The sequence below is a fragment of the Microcebus murinus genome, chromosome 6 (genome assembly GCF_040939455.1).
Source record: "Microcebus murinus isolate Inina chromosome 6, M.murinus_Inina_mat1.0, whole genome shotgun sequence".
In the NCBI taxonomy this organism is placed as follows: Eukaryota; Metazoa; Chordata; class Mammalia; order Primates; family Cheirogaleidae; genus Microcebus; species Microcebus murinus.
Window position 1 is genome coordinate 13,430,582 of NC_134109.1, and position 23,007 is coordinate 13,453,588.

Genomic DNA, 23,007 nt, shown 5'->3' on the forward strand with positions numbered 1-23,007 from the left:
AAAGTGGTTAAAATGGTTAAATTTTATGTAATGTATATTTTACCACAATTTAAAAAAAAAAACACCTTTATTAGAAACCTAGACTGTGGCAAAACCCCTAACCTGCACCCCTCAGGGGATGACTGTTTACGAAGAAACAGATTTTTAGGGCCTGAAGCATGCCCTAGCCTTTCCTTTCCATTTCTCTTGAGGCTTAAAACCGAGATGCAGCCTTGTGGTGGCTCATGCTTGTAATCCTAGCACACTGGGAGGCCGAGGCAGGAGGAGTGAGCTAGGCTGTGAGCCAGGCTGATGCCATGGCACTCTAGTCCAGGCAACAGAGTAAGACTCTCACTCAAAAACAACAAAAACCAAAAAACCAAGATGCAGAGTCTCAGAAGGTTCAACTCTGTGGATGCCAGAGGTGCAAGGAATGCCAAATATTTACAGTTGGTTTCTTCAGCGAGTGAGATCCAGGCAAAAGTGCTAAGGCAGAGAAATATTACAATATTCCGATGGTGTCAGAGTGTGCTTTGGAAGAGAAGTAATTGCTTGTGTCAAAAGGATGTAAAAGTATAATCAAGCTATTGTTTGCAATTGCTTAGCTAAAATGAAGTCCCTTTCAAAAAAAAAAAAAAAAAAAACTAAACCCAGGTAACTATTGCATGCCAGATAATTATAGCTATTTAAAAGTTAAGAAAAGGGAAGGCAATTGAAGGGATTCAGTGGGCGATAGGAATAGGAATTCAAGATGCTTTTCCCAGAGAGGTTCCTCAACCTGAATCAGATATGAAGCTTCCAGAAATGGCAGTTTCTGACAATGGGGGATGCCATGGACTGAATGTTTGCGTCCCCTCCAAATTGTATGTTGAAGCTCTAAGCCCCAATGTGATGGTATTTGGAGATGAGGCTTGGGGGAGGTAATTAGGACTACATGAGGTCATGAGGGTGGGTCCCTGGTCTGATGGGATTAGTACCTTTAGAGACACCGGAGAGCTTCCTTTCTCTCTCTGCTAGGTGAGCACGCAGCAAGAGGACGGCCACCTGCAAGCCAGGAAGAAGGCCCTCACCAGAACCTGACCGTGCCGGCACCCTGAACTTGGAATTCCAGCCCCCAGAGCTGTGAGAAAATAAATTTCTGTTGTTTAAGCCCCTAGTCTGTGGTATTTTGCCATGGCAGCCAGAGCTAAGACACTGGGGCTGAGGGATTTGTCCTCAGAAGTTGCTTTGGCCTCTTGTTGGAATTGAGGGCTCTGCAAACTGCTGACAAGAGATCAGAGTCCATTTCTTGCCCCAGCTCCACTGTGCCGGAGTTCCAGGCCCTGCTGCGACATCCGAGGGCAACCCCCCGGGCAGCGGGCAGCACCCTTCAGCATCTTTTTGCTCTTTTTATATGTCAGCCCAAAGGGGTTTAGGTTAGGACAGGAAAAATGCAAGTTCTTGTCTGCCTGGTGGACAAAGGTGGCTGGGGAGGAGGTGGATTCTGGTTTCCACTCTCCACTGTTGAGGCTGGGTCTCCACCTGGGCCTCCGAATTCACAGCCATCGTCCCACTTGCCCTCTCTGAGAGTGCATTTGCTCCCCTGATCCCCTGCAGTCTACACAGCCTCTCTACGGGACGGGAGGAGGGAGACCACTGAGTACTACAATCCGAACCTTACACCCGGGGGTGGGGGGGCGGGGCGAGGCCCCAGAGCCCAGGGGAGCCCGGGCACGGAGACAGCCCAGCCTCAGAGCCCCTGCAGGTCTGAGGACGGACCAGGGACGGGCTTAGCCACTCCTGCTCATCTTCGGATTTCAAATCAAGCTTCACCTCTCAAGGGAGTCTCCCCGACGCCCCCGACCACACCGGCCCCTCCTGTCCTGAGTCCTCATGGCTCACACACTCTTCCTTCCGAACGCTGCTCACTTTATGAAACTCCACATTTGCAAAACTACTTGTCTGACTCTCCCACGAGACACAAAGCTGCGTGAGTGCGGGAAACGTGCCTGTTCTGGTGGCTGCCGCGTCCCCTGAGCCTACCAAGGTGACTGGCGCAGAGCAGGCGCCCAGTAAGTGCTCATGCATGGACGAACCGACGGGAGGCAGAGGGGTGGAAAGGGAGTTCGGAGGTGTTTGCCTGGGGTCCTAACAGCTTGCTCCTGTGTTTATTTCGCTTTCTCCCAAAGCTTTGTTAGTAATAGGTACCATTTCCCACCAAACTAGTAATTACAGTCACCATGTCTCGAATGCTTGCTGCACGCCATGTTCACAGTTTATCTAATTCAGGGATTTGTTGCATTTGAAGTTGACAATGACGCTGTGGAGTAGGCACTATTATTATTCCCATTTCAAAGATGAGGAAACCGGGGCTTGCGAGTTGACTAAGTGTCCTGCCCACGGCCATACAGACATCAAGTGATAGAGCAAAGATCTGACCTTCTTTGGGGTGCTTTATATATATTGTGTATAATTGTATTACATCCTCACACAAACGAAAGGCACAGAGAGGTTAAGCAATCTGCATGAGGTTGCACAGCTAGGAAGCCACAGCGTCGAGATTCAAACCAGGGTCTATCACCAAAAGGATGCTCTCCCATTAAAGAACGTCTTCATCGTGGCTCAGTAGAAAATATCATTTTAGAAAATGACTGGAGAAGTCTGGGTGGGTGAGGCCACCAGCGTGAATCAGAACCGGGCATTCTTATTTAACTGAACAGAGCCTAGAAGTTCCTGCTGAAGGGGCTGGGCGCCCTCGCTCCGGCCCTGTGCCCACCATGCGTTTGGCTCTGCCTCCGTCTCAGGGAATCACCTCTGAGTCACCCCCGGCTGCCGCCACTGCCTCCGATGCGAACGGACCAAAGCCTAGGGCAGGGGAGGGTTTCCTGTAAACCTTCCTGCTTTCGCAGCGCTGGTGGCACCCCGCCAGCCACCCCTCTCCGCAGTGCCAGGCCCTCACGCAGCTGGCATTTCCCGAAAGGCTGAGCGGCCTGTCCCCCGTCTAAGGAACACGGCAGCTTTCCCGTCCGTTCGGATGTCGGAGCAGAGGGAAATCACGGCCCCTGCTGAAACGGAGCCCACCCAGCGGGACGCTCCGTTAGGACAACCGAGAGCTTCCATGCAGGGAGCCCACGGTGTGCAGAGTTCTCAAAAGCACACTTCTCAGCCACAAATAATGCCATTGTCACGGGAGCACTTCCTGTTTTGCACAGAGCAGTCACAGTAAAAGTGGAAAGGGGCAAGAGGCTGGCATTCATCGTGCCCGTTCCGTTGCTTGGGAAATGTCCAATTCTGGGGATGGTTTAGAGGCAGGCAAAGGGCCATGAGAGGGGCGGCTTTCCTTTCCACGACCTCCTGTTCCATTACCTCAGGCCTGGGCATAAATTCCTCGTTCTCTGATCTCTTTCCCTCGTTCCCGGCTCCCAGACCAATCGTCCCCAAGTAGTGTTTTTGTTACATCATTTATTTGCTCAAGGTCCTTCAATAGCCATTCTATTGACCATAGAGTCAAGTCTAAGGACCTAGCCGGTCCCTCCTCTAGTGCTTGAAATCAAACCTACACAGCCTCTGCTCCCTGGGCTGGTGCTAGGGCGAAACTAGTGCACAAACAACTCAGGAACCAAGATAAGAACTAATTTTTTTTAAAAAGTCATAGTTAATGCAAAAACTCCATAATCATCACACTACTGAAATTTTAAATAAGGACAGGAATTGACCCTGCATTTGCACGCTCGCCTCCGGGTCCCCCCCTGCCCCGCATTGCTGCCACCTCCATGTTTCCAGAACCGCAGAGGCACTTCCGCCTGCACACGTGGCAACCCACTGCCCCTCCGACCCCCTGACTCAGAAGGCCGACTCCACTCCTCTGCTCGCGAAGCCGTTGGTTTCCCATCTCCCATCAGCTTTACAAACCCCTCCCTGCCTTCTCCCTTCTCTGAGCTCCTCTAGTTCTTATTGCCTTTCAAGTTTCCTTAGCAGCAGCACCCAACACGCACGGGGCTCAGCTCCCATCTCCTCCACATCTTTGCTCAGAGGCCACCTCCTCCCGGACGCCTGGCCTGGCCCCCTGTGCAAAGTTGCTCCCTGATCCTGGCGCCTCTTGGCCCGCTGCAGTTTTTCACAGCGCTCATCGGCATCTGACGTAGCATCCCATCTCGCCCTCCCTCGCTGTCTGTCTCGCTGCACTGGAATCCAAGCTCCACCAGAGCAGGGCTTCACGCCCGTGTGTTCGTGGCTGGGGTCCAGAGCTGGGAACAGAGCCTGGCGTGTGCACACACTCCGTAAGCATGTGCCAGATTGAATCTCTTCATGCTAACTCCTAGGTGCCATCTCAATATATAAAGCAGATAAATGGCATTTTTTTTTTAGTTAGCATGAAATAATTTTCTACGTTTAAATGAATATGATTGCTTAGGCAGCCAAAGGAAATGTCTTGGTTTGCTTGAACATAAAAAATTGAACATCGGTTTACGGACACTCGTGGGCATCAGGTGCCATCTCCCAGTAGCACCGTTTCACTTCAAATTGGCATTTTCTTTGCACAGATGCAAGAGAACCTTGATTCACTCAGATAAGCAGTTGCAAATTGTAACTATTAAGAAACCAGAACTTGCAACAGGTGAATTGTATGGTAGGTGAGTTATATATCAATAAAGCTGCTAAAAAAACAAAGCAAAACAGTTTCTCTTGCAACTCCTATTTGAGTAAATCAAGATTTTCTTTTATTAGACAGAGATGAAAGGAGACACTTCCTTACAATCTAGACAAAACTCTATGCACCTGAAAAAAGCTTCATGTCTTGATGATCTCCACTGTTTTGAAATTGAACCTACAATACCTTCCTAAGTGCTTTTCTATTACTATGTAAAAATATAGTCTTGTGCCACACAATGACATTTCAGTCAATGACTGTACACACGATAGTGGTCCCATAAGTAGAACATTGTATTTTTACTGTACTTTTCTATGTTGAGTTATGTTCAGATACACAAATGCTTATCATTGTGTTCCAGTTCCCTACAGTATTCAGTACAGTGAGATGCTGTACAAGCGTGTAGCCAGGGAGCAACAGGCCGTACCATATAGCTTGGTGTGTAGTAGCTACACCACCTCCGTCCGTGTAAGTCCACTCTGTGATGTCCGCATGATGAAACTGCCTAATGATGCATTTCTCAGAACATATCCCCGTTGTTAAGTGATGCATGACTGCGATTTAAAGTAGAAATTTGAATTTAAAAGTTTGAGGACCCCCTTTGAAGCATCTGTGAAGAATGAGTTTCATGGAATGCTGTTTGGAAACCATTGGTCACTACTACTGGGCACCTATTGCATGCTGCCTGACATTTCCATGTATTCCTCTGTTTCACTCCTGTTTACTCACTGCAGGCAAGCTCTCTGGAGCAGGAACCCTGCTTTGCACCTCATGAACCCCCAGACTTAGTACCAGGCCTGACACACAGCTCACACTCAGGCAGTGTATGTGTGTGCTTAAGGAAATTGCATTAACACCTGTCCTGATTTGATCTGGTCAGTCCTCACTATCTGTTCTTGAGTTGTCCGTGAAAAGGAAAAAGATATGCAACCTTTATGTCATGAATTTATAAATAAAAATAAAAGCTAACATGAATTAAACTCTGTGCCATCACATGTGCTTTGGATTGCCTCGTTGAGTTATCACAATTCTATGCAGAAAGTGCTACTATATCCCCATTTCACCAAAGAAGAAACTGAGGCTGCCAAGTAACAGAAGAAATTGTTACTCCAGACACAGACCTGAGAAGCTGAGAGCTGGGACTCAAACCAGACAGCCTGGCCCCAGGGCCAGCTTAGAGGTGCTACGAAGCCACCCAGTGGTACCAAATAGAAGAGAGGGAAAAGAGGAATATGAGATGGCAGCCCAGGACAGAGTCAGAGGAGAAAGGTACAAAGGCACGGCCACAGGACGGGTGGAAAACCACTGGAGACATAGGTGTCGTGGAAACCAAGAGGGAAGGGGCTGGGTGTGGTGAGTGCGGAAAAGTCTCTCAGACTTGGCATCGTGGAAGCCCTTGGTGACCTTGACATGGCGGGATGTTCAGCAGCTTCTCTGGCCTCTGTCCACTGGATGCCAGCAGCAACCCCCTCCCCGAGTCATGACAATGAAAAATATGTCCAGACACATATGCCAAATGTCCCCTGGGGGACAAAACCTCCCTAGGTTGAGCACCACGGCTCTGCAGGGTGGTGGGCAGAGGCCAGGCTGGAGCAGGGGGAGGAGGGAATGGGAGGGGGCGGAGAGGAGACAGTCTGCACAGGAGCAGAAATGGGAGCTGCTGTGGGGGCGGGGCCAAGGCAGATGTTTGTTGTTGTCGTTTTAAAACTTTCATATATCTATGATGAGAGTTAGCAGGGAAGCTTAGTAGGTTGATGGCAGTGATACAGGAGAGAGTGAAATTTTGTTCATGATGGAGATTTTGTGTGTGTGTGTATATACATATATATATATATATAAAGAGAAGTCATGAATTTCTGGACTAGGGAACATGGAACAGGATCTCAACCACAAGCTGAGGAATTAGCCTTTGAAAGGAGTAGAGACACTTACTCCAGTGTAAGAAAAGAAAGAGAGGCCTGTTGCAGAAGTAGGTGTAGGAAGGTGTGTATATTTTGTGACGGCAAGAGGAGGGAGTTCCCATCTGTTGGCTTCTATTTTCCCAGCCAAGCATGCGGCAGGGTCAGGGGCAGAGCTGGGACGCAGACGGGGGAGGAGGAGGGAGGAGATGGCAGAAAATGCTTGTCTTGGAGTGTAGCAGAGTGGGCTAAAAGGAGAAGGGGTAGGATGGCTAGGCAGTGTTGATAGCCCATTTGCAGTCTGCGGCCGGGAATTTGAAAGGCCAGTCCATGGGGTGTGAGGGTACTCTAGCAACTTCATCTGCTGGGGAACAGCATGGAGCCTGTGTGGATGAAGCCTAGGTGACAGGCAGGAGCCCCCCAGGCAGCCTGCAGGAGCAGGGCCCCAGTGTTGAGCTGCTCCCCTTCAGCCTGAAGAAACATGGGGTTATCTGTGCACTTTCAAGACCAAGAACGGAAGGGCCACAGCACCCTCATGCCCAGGAGCAGAGGCACAAATCTGCCAGGCCAATGCAATTCCCCGAGTCTGCAACCTCTGAAGGTGTCACAGAAGGAAGGGCCTGAAAAAGGGTAAAACGTTTTATGAGCTGTCTCTTGAAAACCCCTCACTCATTTTGGGAATTAAAACCTGCATTCCTGTCTGAGACCAGTAATCAGAGGGGCAGGTGAGAGTCTTTCCTTCTTTGTACCAGGAGAGATGGCTCAACCTCTGGGCGGAGATCGCTGAGATTGTCTTCACCAGAGGTGCTATAGTTAAACAGCAATAGCCCGAAGCTGAAAACTCCCTTTAAAAGCTCTGTATTTCTGCTTATAGAGAGGACAATGGTGCTTTGAGACCATAGTCTCCCATCCTCCTCACTTGCCAACAAATTAATAAACCAATTGTCCTAGTTCTTTTGATGTGGCCTCAGGGACAAGCACGAACTTTTGGTAAAGTAGGGGCCTTGAACCCCTGCTCGACTGACCCCACCAAGTGTAACCCAAGTCCACTGACTTGCGTGTCCCTCCAGTGGGTACCCTGCTCCTCTGCAAGCCACGCCTGCCTCCCACCTTCCTGTGGCTCCCGTCCCCGGCCCCAGAGGGAGGGAACAGGTAGGAGGATGATTCCAGGTAGGAATCAACATGCAAATTCTAAACAGATTGTGATCTGCTCATGTTCAAACTAGGTGCGTCCACTCTTGGACATGAGACAAAAGGAAACTTTAGTTTGAGACATTTAGATTCACTTCCTTCAGGACTCCGCCCAACCTCTCACAGAGAACTCAGGAGTAAGAGAGATTCCCAGGAGCCCGGAACACAGATCACTTTATGGGAACCAGAAAGTCAAATTAGAAAAACAATCTCCAGTGATTTATTTTTAAAAAACTATACATATTTGTTTATCCCTTTTAAAGTTTTTTTTCTTTATAGATACCTAATAGATATATGTATTTTCAGGATACATGTGGTAATTGGGTACGTTCATATAATCAAATCAGGAGTGAAGGAGCTCAGGAAATTTCACCCCAAAATATGACTCTTTGGTATTTTGAATTAAAAGCTCTTAGAGATGAACAGGTCTTTCGAGATCAAAAAGCACTCGAAGGGGCTTTCCCTCTATCTGCATAAATCAGTCAAAGGGCATCGACTTCCCTTCCTCTCCGTTATCTCAATACATTGCAGGAAAGAAGATCAAGAATGCAACCAGACCTGGCCCCATGTCATTTAAATATGCTACCTGTCTCTCAGGTTAATTTAATTTGCAAAGAGAATCATTTACAAGTCCATCCGTTTCTCCCACCCAGTCCTAGCACCATAGTTGCCCCTAAACAGAATTACCTGCCCTCCTCATCTCCCCTCCCCTCCAGAAGGACAGGTATAAAAATATCTGAACTTCATTGGGATATTGGGTAATCACTCTGTGATTCTCCCCGTGCACAGGGTATTAAACCTTTTTCTTGTTAATCTGCCTTAATTGAGAGCTGATCTTTCAGTGAACTTTCAGAGGAAAGGGCAAGTTTCCCCTGACCCCTACAGGAGTAATTGGGATACCCATTGCCTTAAATATGCATCTTTTCTTTATGCTAGGAACATCCTAATTATTCTCTTCTAGCTATTTTGAAATGTACAATAGATGAATGCCAACTATAGTCACCCTACTGATCTGGAGAACATCCGGTAACTTATTTTAACTCGACCCAAGGATGCTTCCAGAAGCCAGCTTTATGATTTGTGCGGCATTCAGAATATCCCTGAAGTGTTAGGATGTTGCCCCGTAGCAAGGGACTGAAGGAACAATTTTCAGTGTCGCTAGTGGAAATGTCAGATGGTTGCAGGGACATCAGGAATGTTGGCTTTCCGAGGAAGCCCAGTGTGGTGCTGGTCAGGCCATTGCCAAACATCAAACAGGGGCTCTCGAGGGATGCGAAATCAGCCAGTCGCAGAAAGGCAAATACTGCACGACTCCACTTACGTGGGGTGTCTACAGTAGTCGCATTCATAGAGTCAAAGGGCAGAATGGCGGTTGCCAGGGGACGGGGCAGGTGGGGGGAGGGGCGATGGACAGTTGCTCACCAGCGGGCACGAAGTTTCGGTTCATCGAGATGACTAAGCTCTAGAGATCTTCTGTACAACTTTGTGCCTACAGTTGACACTGCCGTAGTGTCCCCGCAAAAATCTGTTAAGAGGGTAGATCTCACGTTAAATGTTCTTACTACAGTAAAATAACATTTTTTTAAAAAAAGAACACCCCCCCCCCCCCCGGAGATCTTGCTAAAACACAGATTGCTGGGCCCCACCCCAGAGTTCTGGATTTAGCAGGCCTGGGGAAGGCCCGAGAATTTTCATTTCTCAGCTCCCAGGGGATGCTGCTGCTGCTGGTCCGGGACCACACCTTCTACCCACTGGCACAGTGGAGGAAGGCAGGCGATGGTGTCAGATTTGAGTTTAAATTCTGGCCCTGTTGAGCTGTGCAAGCTTGGGCAAGGAGCTTGGGAAGTTACTCTGCTGCTCACCTATACGGTGGGGATCATCCTACTGCACACCTTGAGAGAGTGTTTTGAAAATCAGAGAGAATTCATGCCAAGTCCAAGGCCCTAAGTAGGCACGCAGTAAAAGAAAGCACTTGCTATTTTTGTCACCATTTGAATACACCTCTGCAACTCATAGCTGTTTGGATTAGGCACCCAAGGCAAGCATCGACTTGGCCTCAAAAGTCATGAGGAGGTTACTGAATTGGTAATCTCTCCACCCTCTCTCCCTCCTCTTCTGAACACCCAGGCACCAAAATAGCCCCTAACACCCACCAATGCACTGCCAGCGATGACATTTCCAAGCGGAGGAGATAACTGATCACTTTCAAATTTTGTAATATTTTAAGTACAGTATCTTTAAAATCTAGGTCAGGGTGAAAAATGAACTTGGGCTCACAGAATGTTAGAGCTGACAGGAAACTTCAAAACCGTTTAGTTTTCTAGTTAAAGGTGAGGAAGTTAAAGGTGGGACCCAGAGAGGGGCAGCAACTTGCTGAAGGTGGCACAGCAAGTTAAACGGCAGGTGCAGACCTGGACACCCTGTGTGCTGCCTGCCAGCCCGGGCTTGGACTTTCCCATCCTGATCTCAGCCCAGCTGACCCCAAATGGTACACTTGCATAAATGAGACTGCAAATCCCTGGGCTGGTGAGAACACCCAGAACTTTGGAGTATGAATGTTTCGCATTTTAAGGCAATAATTATATCCCTCTGGGGGACAGATCTGAATCCCTGAGAAAAGCAGGACGATTTTTGTGCTAATTAGTGAAGAGCATTTGTTAAGAGGGGTTTGGAAACTGTGACCCCACACCATGTCACCTCCCTCCTTAACTTGCCGTTCTCTTCAGTAGGTTACGAGGTAGTCCAGTTTCTCTGCCTTAATTCTCCTAAAGCTGCTTCTTGCTTCCAGCAGGTTCCTTTCTTCTCCTGTTCATCCTCTCTCGTTATTCTCCTCTTCCATTGTACCCCAGATGCAGAGAGAGCTTCCCCTGTGCCTGGGACAAACAGGTACCTTTTTACTTTTATTCATCTCATGGAGATAAATAAGCTAAAGACCTATGTGCATTACGTTTTCTCTTATCCCTTTATTTTCCACTGTGCAATCAGCCAGTATTGAGAGGGGCCTATGATTTGCCGAGCATTTGTGAACGGCTGCTGTGCTCACAAAGATGGTTGCTTTCTCTCATCCGACAAACAGGGACTGAGCGTCCCAGGCACGTGCCGGCCGCTGGGCCACATGGATGCTTCAGGGATCAAGAAGATGGACACCATCTCTGTCCTTGTAGAGTGTCCCTCTGCCCTCCGAGAAGTGACATCTTTTCAGCAAGAGGACAGGCCTACAGCATGGTCAGGATGAGACAGGTGGGGTGCTGGGGCTGGCTCATACAAGGTTATAGGTGCGTAGTGTTAAATTTCTACGAAGTTTGTGTGCCGGTTGTTAAATACAACCTTTATTAGAATTAAATTATATACACTTACAATTAAATTATATAAGAAACAAAAGTAATACTCAAAACTCATCACTTCCTAATTGTTTTCTGATGTTTTACTGTTAGCCATGCTCTTGAAGTCCTTTGCATACATGTGGCAGAAATGCTACATGAAGGTGCATTGGCTGTGGTGGGAGTATTTAGACCATGGAAATTAGCAAATGCTACAACTGTTTTTTTTTTTCTTTCCTTTTTCTTCCTGAAAGCTGGTTATTAAACATTTACTAACACACCACTGGATAAAAGTGAATCACATAAGATAGGACAAAATCAAATGGGTAGTTAAGAACATGCAGAGGGGGTGGCTTTGACTTGGGCCTTGAATGCTAAGTAGAAAGAGATGGGGTGAGGATAATAATGGTGGCCAAAGCTGTCTATAAGCCTGTCTTGTGGGGACTGTTCATGTTGAATTGTTTTTGGAGGGAAAGATGAGGCTTTTAAAAACATAGCATTATTGAGACTTAATTCCCACACATATACAATTCACCTATTTAAACTGTATAATTCAAGAATATTTAGCATATTCAGAGTTGTGCAACCATCGTCACAATTATAGAATATTTTCATCACCCCAAAAAGAGACCCCCACACCCATTAGCAGTTACTCCCCATGTACCCCCAGCCCCCTTTTTCTCCTAGCCCTAGGCAACCACTCAACCACTTTCTGCTTCTATAGATTTAAAACTATTTTTTTAAAAAGCTGACATAGAAATCTGAAATTGCATGAGTTAATCTTGGAGAGTGTTTCGTGGGTAGCACGCCCTGTGCCAGCCCAGCAATTTCTCCAATTTTCCCTGAGCTCAGTAAAACTGCCTCCTGACCACAGCTGGCCCACCCCTTCCCAGTGGGCCCACTGGTTCCCCTGGAAGGAACAAGGAGGAGAAGCTCCTACAGGTGAGCTGAGTTGTCGGGACAGCTGGCCCCAGGCTGCAGGTGCGGGGAGTTCTGAGAAACACGCGGGCGTGGGGGTGCTGGGCTGAACAGGGGCCTGAGTGCGAGTGCGGCCACGGTGCATTCCAACGGCAGACGAGCCCTTGCTGGAGAACGGTGCTGCGCTCGGTCCCCAGGCACGTGTGAGAACACCTGCCGCCTATGTGGCTGCACAGACTGCTCCACCTCACTGGCTCAGCCTCGGGAGGGGGACCGGTGAGAGGGTCTCACTCCCTGATTTCACCGATGCCTTGCTCCGCCGGTGCAGTTGGCCACTTACACGGTGTGACCTGAGAGCATGGCGAAGGCCCCATCTATCTCAAAACATTCCCATCATGGAATACCAGCACCTGGAAGCCTTCTCATTGCTCTGTTACACCATTGTCCCCAGTGAAATTCTTGCGGTGAGGGCTTGGAAAGGGATACCAGGGGACTAGCCCCTGTCTCAGGTCAGCAAGACTTTACTTTGGAAAGCAGGGACTGGCCGCTACACGTGGTGGGTCATAGCAGATGTGAGGTCCGGATTGAGGCAGTGAGCAGTAGTGACAGTTCTAGATGATAGAGGGTGTGCTCAGGGGGAAGGTGTGCCCAGACAGAGAGCTGGCGAGGGACGAGAGGGCCGCCGAAGACATGCACAGAGGACAGGGCCCCAGCATTGGAGGAAAGATCTGATGCATCTGCTCCGATCCAGCCCTCCAGCCACCATTTTTTCTCCCCGCTATTTGCAGAGCCCCCTTCCTTTCCATCTTCCTCTCTTCCCATCCCACACTATAAATAATTGCAAGTCTTTGTTCTTTGCCTTGGGAATAACTTCTCCAGCTGTTGCCACATTTCTGAACTGAATAAAGCATCTCTTTTTAAACCCACAAAAGAAACGGATTGAACTGTGTGTATTTTTTTTTAAGAGGCTTGACTCTGTTAGGAAAAAAAAATGCTCCCTTGCAGAAGAAAGGATGTGGAGTGCATCTAACAGCCATTTGCCTTCGTGTGTAAAGAGGCAGTGACAAGCACACTTACCCTTTCTAGCCACTGGCCTTGCTGCGGCAGGACGCGGGCTGGGCAAGCACAGGCCGGAGGCAGAGCTGCACCCTCCGACGTCCTGGGAACCAGCCTCCTCCCCTCTCCTGTGCCCCCGGGAAACAGCAGTTCCCAGCCACAACTCTTGGAAGCTCTTCAGGAAGGGGTGGACTAATTTCTCAGCAGTAATCACTGTTTTCATGGTATTATGGAAAGCAGTTCTAGAAGGCAGGACCGCCCAGGAATGACATCTGTTCTGTTGCTACCGAGAAGAAAAGCAAGTGGTGCATATCGTCTCCTTTCGGGGCCAAGTGAACTGCAGGGGGCTTCCCGTGGGCACGGTGTTGTGAGGGGAGGAGATGGCTAGAGTCTCGCGCGGCTGGGAGAGGTGACTGGCCACTGGAGACCACCCGTGGCCAGGCCCAGAGTGAGCAGGCTTCACTCATTCCAACTTGTGCTGGATATGTCATTACAAAATGACATACCCTTTCATATCAGTGCCCACACGGGCCAGACGACAGCCCGGTCTCACGAGATCATGGCTTGAGCTCTCTCACTCCAGGCCTGAAGAGATGCTGAAGCATTTCCATCTGTGTCCCCCGGCTCCCAAAGGGCACCTGCCTGCGTTGTCACCCTGCCTCTGGGGTCCTGTTTCCATGAGGGCTGTTGTTGCTATTTTTGTCTTCTGTTTTAAATTGTGGTAAAATACACATAACGTAACATAACATTTACTACCTTTAAAGTATGCGATTTAGTGGCATTAAGCACATGCACAGTGTTGTGTAACCGTCAGCACTATCTAGGTCCAGAACTTTTCATCCCCCCAAATGGAAACCCTGTACCTATTAAGCAGTCATTTCCCATTTCCCCCTGCTCCGGCTCCTGGCAACCACTGACATGCTTCCACTCTCTATGGTTTTGCCTCTTCGGGATATTTCACAGAAATGGAACTGTGCGATACGTGGCCTTTTGAGACGGGCTTCTTTCACTGAGCATGTTTTGAAGTTCACCCATGGAGTGGCAGGTGCCAGTCCTCCAATTCTTTCTGTGGCTGAATCATGCTCCATCGCGTGGATCTACCACGTCCTGTTTATCTGCTGTTGCTGTTTCATGCCTCATCTGCCCAAAGGCAAACCCTGGCCCCTTCTTCCACTTCCACAATGACCCCTACTCACAGTTCCCTCACAGGTAAAGTGACCAAAAGCATCTAGCAACTAGTGCTCAATAATACATTATTATTATACAATCATTATAATTTTATGTAATCATGATGATTATATAAATTCCTCCTAACTTCGCGTTTTCTGTTGGAGGCATCCATTTGTTTCACAAAATATCTTAAATGCAATCAGGGTTTGAGGGCAGCAGAGAGAGGAGATTCCTGGAATAGGCACTTGCAAGGATTATACTGAACTGCAAACACCACTGGTTTCCTATGTGGGACCATGGAGACATCAGCTCTCTATCATGCCATTACAGCAAGGAGTTCCAGTGCTCAGTGGCTGCCCTTTCTTTCCCACAGTGACACGGCCACTACTCTTTCTCAAATGTGTGTGGTCTCTGCGGAGAATGAATAAAAGATAAGTCATATAAATGTCAGAGGACACAGCACCAGTATGGATACTGGGCTGCCTGGAGTCAGGGCTTTGATTTGGAAGACAAGGTCAGTTTCCGTGGGCAGGATGTCAGAGGACACAGCACCAGAGTTGCAAGGGTGGTTGACGGGCAGCCAAAAGCCACCGAAGTTTTAGAGCAAAAGACAGTTAAATGAAGGCTATGGCCTAGAAAACTCAGCCTGACTGAGGCAGGAGAGCCAGAAACCAGGGATATGTTCAGAGGACTCAGAGACGATTATTCCAGGCTGTAGTGATTAAAGAAAATCCATGAGGGGTGGATCAGGGGTGTGTACCCAGACTGGTCTCTTATGACAGCTCTTTGCCCTCAGACCAACCATCTGCTGGCCCAGACAAGCTCATCTGAATTGCCCATCGCTCAGCCAGGCTACGGACCTTTGCCCGGTTGCCAGGACTGTTCTCATCATTTCCAGGTTCAGGAAAAGGCGTGTGCCCTCTGGGGATGGACCGGTGGGCTGGGAATTTGCCAAGCTGGCTTTACAGATGTCTTCCCGCCCTCAACACTGCTTCAAGCAGCAGCCCTTCACATGGTAAAGTCCATGCTGGCCACACCTTCCTCCCACTCTTGTTGAGGGCAAAGGGTGGAAGACCAAGAGGCTGGAGTGTTTAAAGAAACCAAGGAAATTTATGGATTTACAGCTGAGGACACAGCCTCGGGGCCTAACCCTGAATGAGTCCCTGACAGCTGGCCCTAAGTCACCCGGGAGGGTGGGGCCAGCCCACCCCCACTGTGCACATTTGCTGGGGTTCTGATAAGGACAGCCTTGAGGAGACAGCCTGGCTGTACAAGAAGGTGTGGGCATCTTCCTCATGTCTTCTCCTTTGTCCTGGAGAACTGACCCATGTGACTCCTCAAATGGGGCTATAGGGGGCCAGAAGTGGACTGGATCATGCACCCCTTGGCCACCAGTGGACTCTCCCTCTTGAAATCCAACAAGCATCTGCCGGTGGCTCTTAGCTCACGAGGACAGCCTCCCCTGGAGCCTCCAAAGGAGACAGAGTCCCTCCCTGCCCCACCCTCAGGAACTGCTTGTTCTCAGCTCAGATGAGGAGAGATGCCAGAGCAACCTGGGAGATGCGGGGAAGGTTTTTAAAAAAAATCACAGCCAGGATGTAGCTCAGGAGGCAGCGGTATTTAAAACAAAAGAACACAGCATATCGGGACAATTTCACTGCCATTCAGCAGGTTCCTCCTCCCTCCCTGTTTTTGGTTGAGGTCCAGGGAGAGTAAGTGGTCCTCACCGAGATCCACTGCTAGGACAAGAGACAGCTTGGTTCCTCTAACCTGTGGACTCTCCCTGATGCAATTTTTGAACCAGCCTGGAACTAGGGGTTTTCCTCCCCGCGGTGGTGTAGCAAAAGTGTGCGCAGCGAGGAGAGAGGAACGGCTGTTAGGGCCCACGTTTCTGCAGCTGCCAGCCACGTACCTACAGCATCAGGCATCTCCTCCATCTTCAGGGCCCTGCCTGCTGTCCCTCGATACTGGACAGCTCAATCGTCCCCCTCATTGTATCTGTGGGTTGTGAGTAGGGTGAACGGAGGTCTCGGTTTGTCTGGGACTGTCCCAGATTACATCTGTTGCCCCCACGTAACTATTAATGGTGACCCCTTTCATTCTTAAAAGGTCTTGTTTTGGACAATAAATTACTTGGTCACCCTTGTTGTAAGGGACAGACTTACACAAAGCTGGCAAAGGAGCTTCAGCAAAGGGAGGGTTTTCTTGCCAGAACCGCAGGGAAGTCAGACACGCCAGGAACCGGGAACCAGGGTCCCCCCCGCCCCATGCAGCCCTCGTGGCCTCTCCTGCTCCTTTTGACTCTGTGGCTTTGGTTCCCGTTTCTCTCTGCCTGGTCACCCTCTTCTTCATGCCAGAGCTGCCACCAGCTCCTGAGTTGAGCATTTGACTGTTTCAAATGTGTCTCAGATGTGTCATCGGATGAATACTGGCTTTTTCGGTTGCAAGCCCCCCAAAAACACCCAGGAAGGGACGTCTGGCCCCGAGGTGGGCGGGAGGGCAAGGTGGTGTCAGAGCCCTGTGGCTTTCTAGGGAAGCACGAAGGGATGGAGGAAGAGGCAGGTTTTAGAGGGGCCGAGTGGTGCAGAATAGACATTCCCTTCAGTGTCCAGGACAGTGAGCACCACGTAGCTACTGCCCGCGCCCGGTGCCCTTTACCTAGCTGCCTGCTTGTTATTTATGTGCCAGAAAGAAGGCGTATTTCCCCTTCCTCCCCACAGAGAGGTGCCACTCCTCCTGGGGTGGGAGACGGAGCTGGCCTAGGAACAGGAGAGGGAGGACGTCCTTTCTCGGGAGGGCAGGGTGTTCGAGGAAACATGCTGCTTCCCAGAACGCACGTGGTTCCAGATTGGTGGCCCCCTGCCCCCTGCACCCAGAGGGTGGTGTGTGTGTGTGTGCACGCGTGTGCATGTGCAAGCACATTTGTATTCATAGGACCTGAAAGGGTTCAGGGCCAGCGGGCCAAGGCACTGGGGGCCGAGGTCACTGTGGCTGGCAGCAATCCCTGCTGAGGGTGACGCCTTGGAAATGAGGCCTCTGCACCCCTCACTCCCTGACCACAGCCCCCACCTCTGTCCGAGGCATCTTCCTCCTTGGACAAGCTCTGCCCCAGGCTCAAGGGCTGCAACAGAGGCGCTGCTGGCAGGACAGCAATAGTAGCAGCAGAGAACACAACGCTCTGGGGGACTCATTGGCTTTTCTGATTTTCTCTCTGAGAGGCAGAGTCACTAGGACTGTCCCAGTGACTGAGTAGGGTCCCGGTGTGGGACTTATGGTGGGAGATTGAGGCGCTCTAAGAAGGGAAGAAAAGTATTCTTAAAATAGTGGGGTGGAGGCTCAGAACCAGCTTCAAACCATCTCATTACATAATGCTCCCAATTGTTATTTATTTAACTTTTCACCTATCTTTTACTGTAAATTCCTGGAGTGCAGGGTCTCTGTTTTCTACTTCCTTGTGCCCCAGAGCTGGGAAAAGTGCTTTGCACGCATACTGACTTCTCAACATTTACTGGCAATTCCAGCAGGGCCCTGCTTTCCCTGCTTCTGGCTTGCCTTTTCTGCCCAGAACATCTTCCGCTGCTCCTTTGCCTGCCCAAGCCCTGCTCACCCTCAGAGACTCACTCAACTGTCACCTCTCCCGGGTGGCCCCTGGCTGGGCTAGATGCTCCTTCCCTGGGCTGCCTCGTTGTGGCCGGTTATTGATCAGTCTCCCCCAGCAGACAGGGGGCTGCTGGAGGGTAACACGATTCCCGGCACACAGTGGGTGATAGTAAGGATTTTTTAAATGGACAAATATGATTTTGTAAGCAATATCTGATTCTAGGCATAGATAAGATGAATAAAACATGAGTCGAGCCCCTAGAACTTTTTTAGGGCTTGATTTTTTCAGTTTGTGAAAAGATCAAGTAACAAGAGCAGCTTGCACAAAACTGGTAGCAAACTGGTAGCAAACTTCCAGGCTCTCTGTGTGCCTCTGACTTTCGAAGGTGGGTCCCATGAACTGCAACCCCTGTAGGTGCAGCCCCAATTTGGACCCTGCACTCAGTCCTGTTCTTGATCAGGGAGAATTAAGGAAGTCTAGGTTCTTTATTTATTGAAACGTGCCCATTGAATGTCTAGCCCTCAAGGGCCACCTGATCTAACTGAGGATCTGAATGAGTACAAAATACAGGCAGCTCTCTGGATCCATGGGTTCCACATCCATGGAGTCAACCAATCACAGATCAAAAGCATTTATATTGTATCAGGTATTATAAACAGTCTAGAGATGATTTAAAGTATATGAGGGGATATGCATAGGTTATATGCAAATACTATGCTGTTATGCATATATGGATTTTGGTATCTGCAGGAAGTCCCAGAACCAATCCCCCTGGATACAGAGAGAGATGAGGGTACTCACCCTTGAGAACTGGGGACACAGCATTATAGAGCCTAGGAGAAGGGGAAAAGATGTGGCAGAGGGGTGGCCCAGGAGGGGCCTTTGGGTTGGCCCTTCAAGAGAGCAGGAGATTCCCAGGCAGAGGTGTGTGGCGGGGGAGGGCCCTCATGGCAAAGGTGCTAGGGGTGAGATTTCACGACCTGTTTAAGAGAGAGGGCAATCGGCAGTTCTTGTAACTTTTCGAATCCACACCCTAGCCCTCTCGATAAACACAAAACCTCAGGCCCTCCCTTGACAATATTTGACACACAAAAACAAGTGGTGAGAGTTCAGAGCAAAGCAAAGGTGTGGGAGAAAACGTTGCTTTGCTTTCAATCCACACTTCCTTCCTTCTCGCCCCAAGTCCGACGTTCCCCTGGGCCACCCCGTCCTCCACCCAGCTGGAAACCGACCCTTGCTCTGAGTGGAGCGGGCCGAGGGTGAGGCTGATAGACGGGATCCGGGAGGAGCACCTGGGGCCAGGGTGCGACGGAGACTGGGCAGACAGAACGGTTGTCACCACTGCAATTGTCTTAGGGCCTGAAAGTTAGTGCTGGTGAGCGGGTGGAGGGGGGATGGAGAAGAAGAGACCTGTTAACGCCAGACGAAAGCAGATGTGGGGCACGCAGGAGCTCGTGCCGTAGCCCAGGAGCACCCCTCATTCACACGCCAGCCTCACTGTGTGCCAGGGACCGTGCTGAGCACCGGGATGTGGCAAAGGACAGGGCAGAGAAACTCCCTACTTCCAGAAGGGGGAAGACAACGGGCAGGACAGAAGCACAGAAATATTTGAGCAAGAGCATCTTAGCCAGTGGTCCGAGCCAGGAAGACAGAAAAGCAGATAACGGAGATGAGGTGGGCAGTAATGGGGGGTTGGGGGTGGGTAGCAGGAAGCTGCAATAGATTAGGGGTCATGGAAAGGACTCCAAGAAGTGACAGCAGAGCTGAACCCTAAACGATGCTTAAGCAGTGAGCCATGGGCCACCTGGAGGCCCCAAGGCAGGAGCAGATATTTATTATACATCTAAAAAATGTTTTGAAAATTGTTGGCATCCCTGTTCTCAAGTGGACACAAAAGCGATGGATGTCTCTATTCCTCAGTAAGGAACTTCAAGGAATGCATTTTCTTGCATCTTTTATTCTTGCTTGCTGACAGTTGGACATCTGGGTCAGGCCTGCAGACACTCTTTTATGGATCTTTCTCTGTTTGTTCTGTAAGTGTGAGGCAGACCACAGCCCCCAGTGTGGTAGCCATAGAAATGTGCTTCGGGCGGGTGGGCACACGAATAGGGCTCTCTCCCTGTACTGTTCACATGTAGATTTAGGGGTGAATGTGGAGGCGGGGCGTGCAATGCCTATAATGCCTGGAGATTTTTCTTTTTGTAGAGAGAGAGAGAGATACAAGGTCTTGTTCTGTCGCCAAGGCTGGAGTGCAGTGGCATGATCATAGCTCACTGCAGCCTCGAACTCCTGGGCTTGAGTGATCCTCCCGCCTCAGCCTGCCAAGTAGCTGGGACTACAGGCCATGCACCAATACCTAGCTGGCACCCTCAAACTTCTAAAAGGTGGCCTCAATCTTACAAAACATCGAAAGGGGTGGGAAATGTCCAATTACAGAAATCACCACCTCTACAAGTTGAAAGTAAGCTATGTGTGTAAAAGAATTGCTGGTATTCCTGATATTGAGATATAAAAAGAAATAACCCCTCTTAAGGGTGTGAGGAGGTGGACTTGGTTGTCAACAATGTCCCTGATGAAATTACTGGGAACAAGCTTCATGTGGCTGTTTCTTATAAGGGCTCCAAATGCAAGCCCAAGAGCAACCGAATAAAAGCAAAGAATGGGGTCAAAATAGTGGGTGGGGACATCATACTGGCTACTCTTGGGTTGGTACTTCTTTTGTGGGAAGAGGGGGGCCTGGCTCACTTTTTGTCTCGGAATTTCTCCTAATAAGAAAGGGTGTTTGCATGCTGGCAGTCAAACTGGCAAATACCCTCTGCATGCCCTTTCTATCACAATTTCCTCCTCTGCTTTTCCAGATGTTATCAGTGGAAGCTGGCTGCCTACTGCTCAACCCCCCCCCAGGTGTCCAGGTCTTAATCCCCAACACCTGTGAATATGTTTCCATATTTGACAAAAGAGACTTTGAAGATGTGATTAAGTTAAGGATCTTGAGGTGGGTGGATTATCCTGGGTTTTCTGGGTGGGCCCATTGTAATCACAAGGGTTCTTACAAGAGGAAACAGGAGGGTCAGAGAGAAGAGGAGGTGTCACAACAGAAACAGAGGTTGGAGAGGTGGTCTCTTAACATGGAGGAAGGGGGCCACCAGACAAGGAATGCAGGTGCCTTTAGAATCTGAAAAGGGCAAGGAGACAGATTCTCCCCCAGAGCTTCCAAAGAGAAATATAGCCCTGCTGATACCTTGATTCTAGCCCATTTTGGACCTCTGACTTCCAGAACGCTAAGATAATACATTCGTGGTGTTTTAAGCCACTAAGTAAATGATACTTTATCACAACAGCAACAGGAAACTAATATGCCAGCTGAAACACCCCAACTTTCAGAAAGGTCATGTAGGCCCTGGTCTGTGGCTTATTGAGTCATTTACAGTTAAAACTGTATCGCAGTGGGATGTGCCTCCTGTTTCTTCTTGAACATTTCTCTTGGGTTACTTAACATGGCACTTGTTCATGTAGCACACAGAACAGGGCTTACCCATCATGCTACTTTCTTAATAAATGCTTTTGAATAAATGAATGAAAAGGAACTCTTTTTTTGGACTTCCTTACATTTCTCAAAAAACTGAACATTGTACAATGCACACAGAAGGTACTCAAAAATTTGTTGAACATTTTCCTAAAGTCTAAAGCGTTCTCACCACAACCCCACTTTAGCTCTGGTTTCACATTGATAGTTGAAGCTGTCTTACATGATGAGTTTGGGACAGTTGATTAAAACGGGAAACCATTAAAATTATAACACATCCTCTAAGAATTTTATTTTAATGTAAAACATATAAACATATAATCATTCACCAATCGTTTGATGGAGGACCAAGGACTTTGAGTGTATGTCTGCTGATAGGAATTCCCCTTATCAGCTCTTGCATAAATAACACCCAGACTTCATCTATAATTTCCAGTTTTGGTCTCTATAAGATGGTGTGACTTTCCTGAAAAAGTTAAACATAGAATTACCATATGATTAAGCAATTCCACTTCTGAGTATATATATCCACAAGAATGCAAAGCAGGGCTCACACAGATATTTATACATCAATGTGCTTTGCAGCATTATTCACAATAGCCAAAGGTGGAAACAATCCCAACGTCCATCAACAGACGAATAAACAAAATGTGTGGTGCATACGTACAACTGAATATTATTCAGCCATAAAAAGGGATGAAAATTTGATACAAGCTACAACATGGATGAACTTTGAAAACATTGCGCTAAGTGAAATAAGCCATACACAGAAGGAAGAATATTGTATGATTCCACTTATATAAAGCCTCTGGGGTAGGCGAATTCATAGAGACAGAAAGTAGAATAGAGGTTAGCAGGGGATGGGGGAGGGAAAAAGGAAGTGGTACTGTTTAAGGGGTACAGAGTTTACTGTTGGGGATGATATATTTTGGGTATAGATAGCAGTGATGGTTACACAACATTGTGAATGCATTTAATGCTACTGAATAACTACATTTACAAATGGCTAAAATGATAAATACTATGTTATGTATATTTTACCATAATTTTTAAAAAGCCATAAAAAGCATTTAAGTTTTTTTTCTGAATCTTTTCTAGTGCAACAATCTGAAACATGAGCAAATTTTTTTTTGCATAAAGCTCTTTACCACAGTGTTGTTTATTATTATAAAATATTCTAGAGAACTTAAAAGTTTAGTAGTAGGTGATTTGTTAGAAAATCCAAATTATGGACTATCAGGCAGTCATGAGAAATCATGTTTACTAAGAGATTTTGCTGATGTGGGAAATGCAGATAATGCAACAATAAGCCAAAAAAGGCAGGGCATAAGATTGTGCTTAGTATGATCCCCAGGTATGTCAAAAATAAAAAACAAAATAAAATAAAAATCCTGGGAGAAGATATTCTGAAACATTAGCAGACACGGCCCTAGATAGTTAGATAAAGGACATTTCCTCTCAGTTCTTTGTTACTTCCCTGACTCTCCAGTTTTCTTCAGAGAACATGTATTACTTTGAAAACCAAAAACTAAAACCCCAAAACTTCAGCGTGGCGTAGTTCTTGCATATGTGGGGCTGCCACATTGTCCAGGGTACAAGACTATCTTCTTTTCTAACAACTGCTGCTTCAATCCTGCTTATTAAGGTCAAGCCAGTGTTTTCAAAAACAGGCATATGCCTGTCCACAGAAAGACAGTCTGCCCAGTCCAGTGAATGAA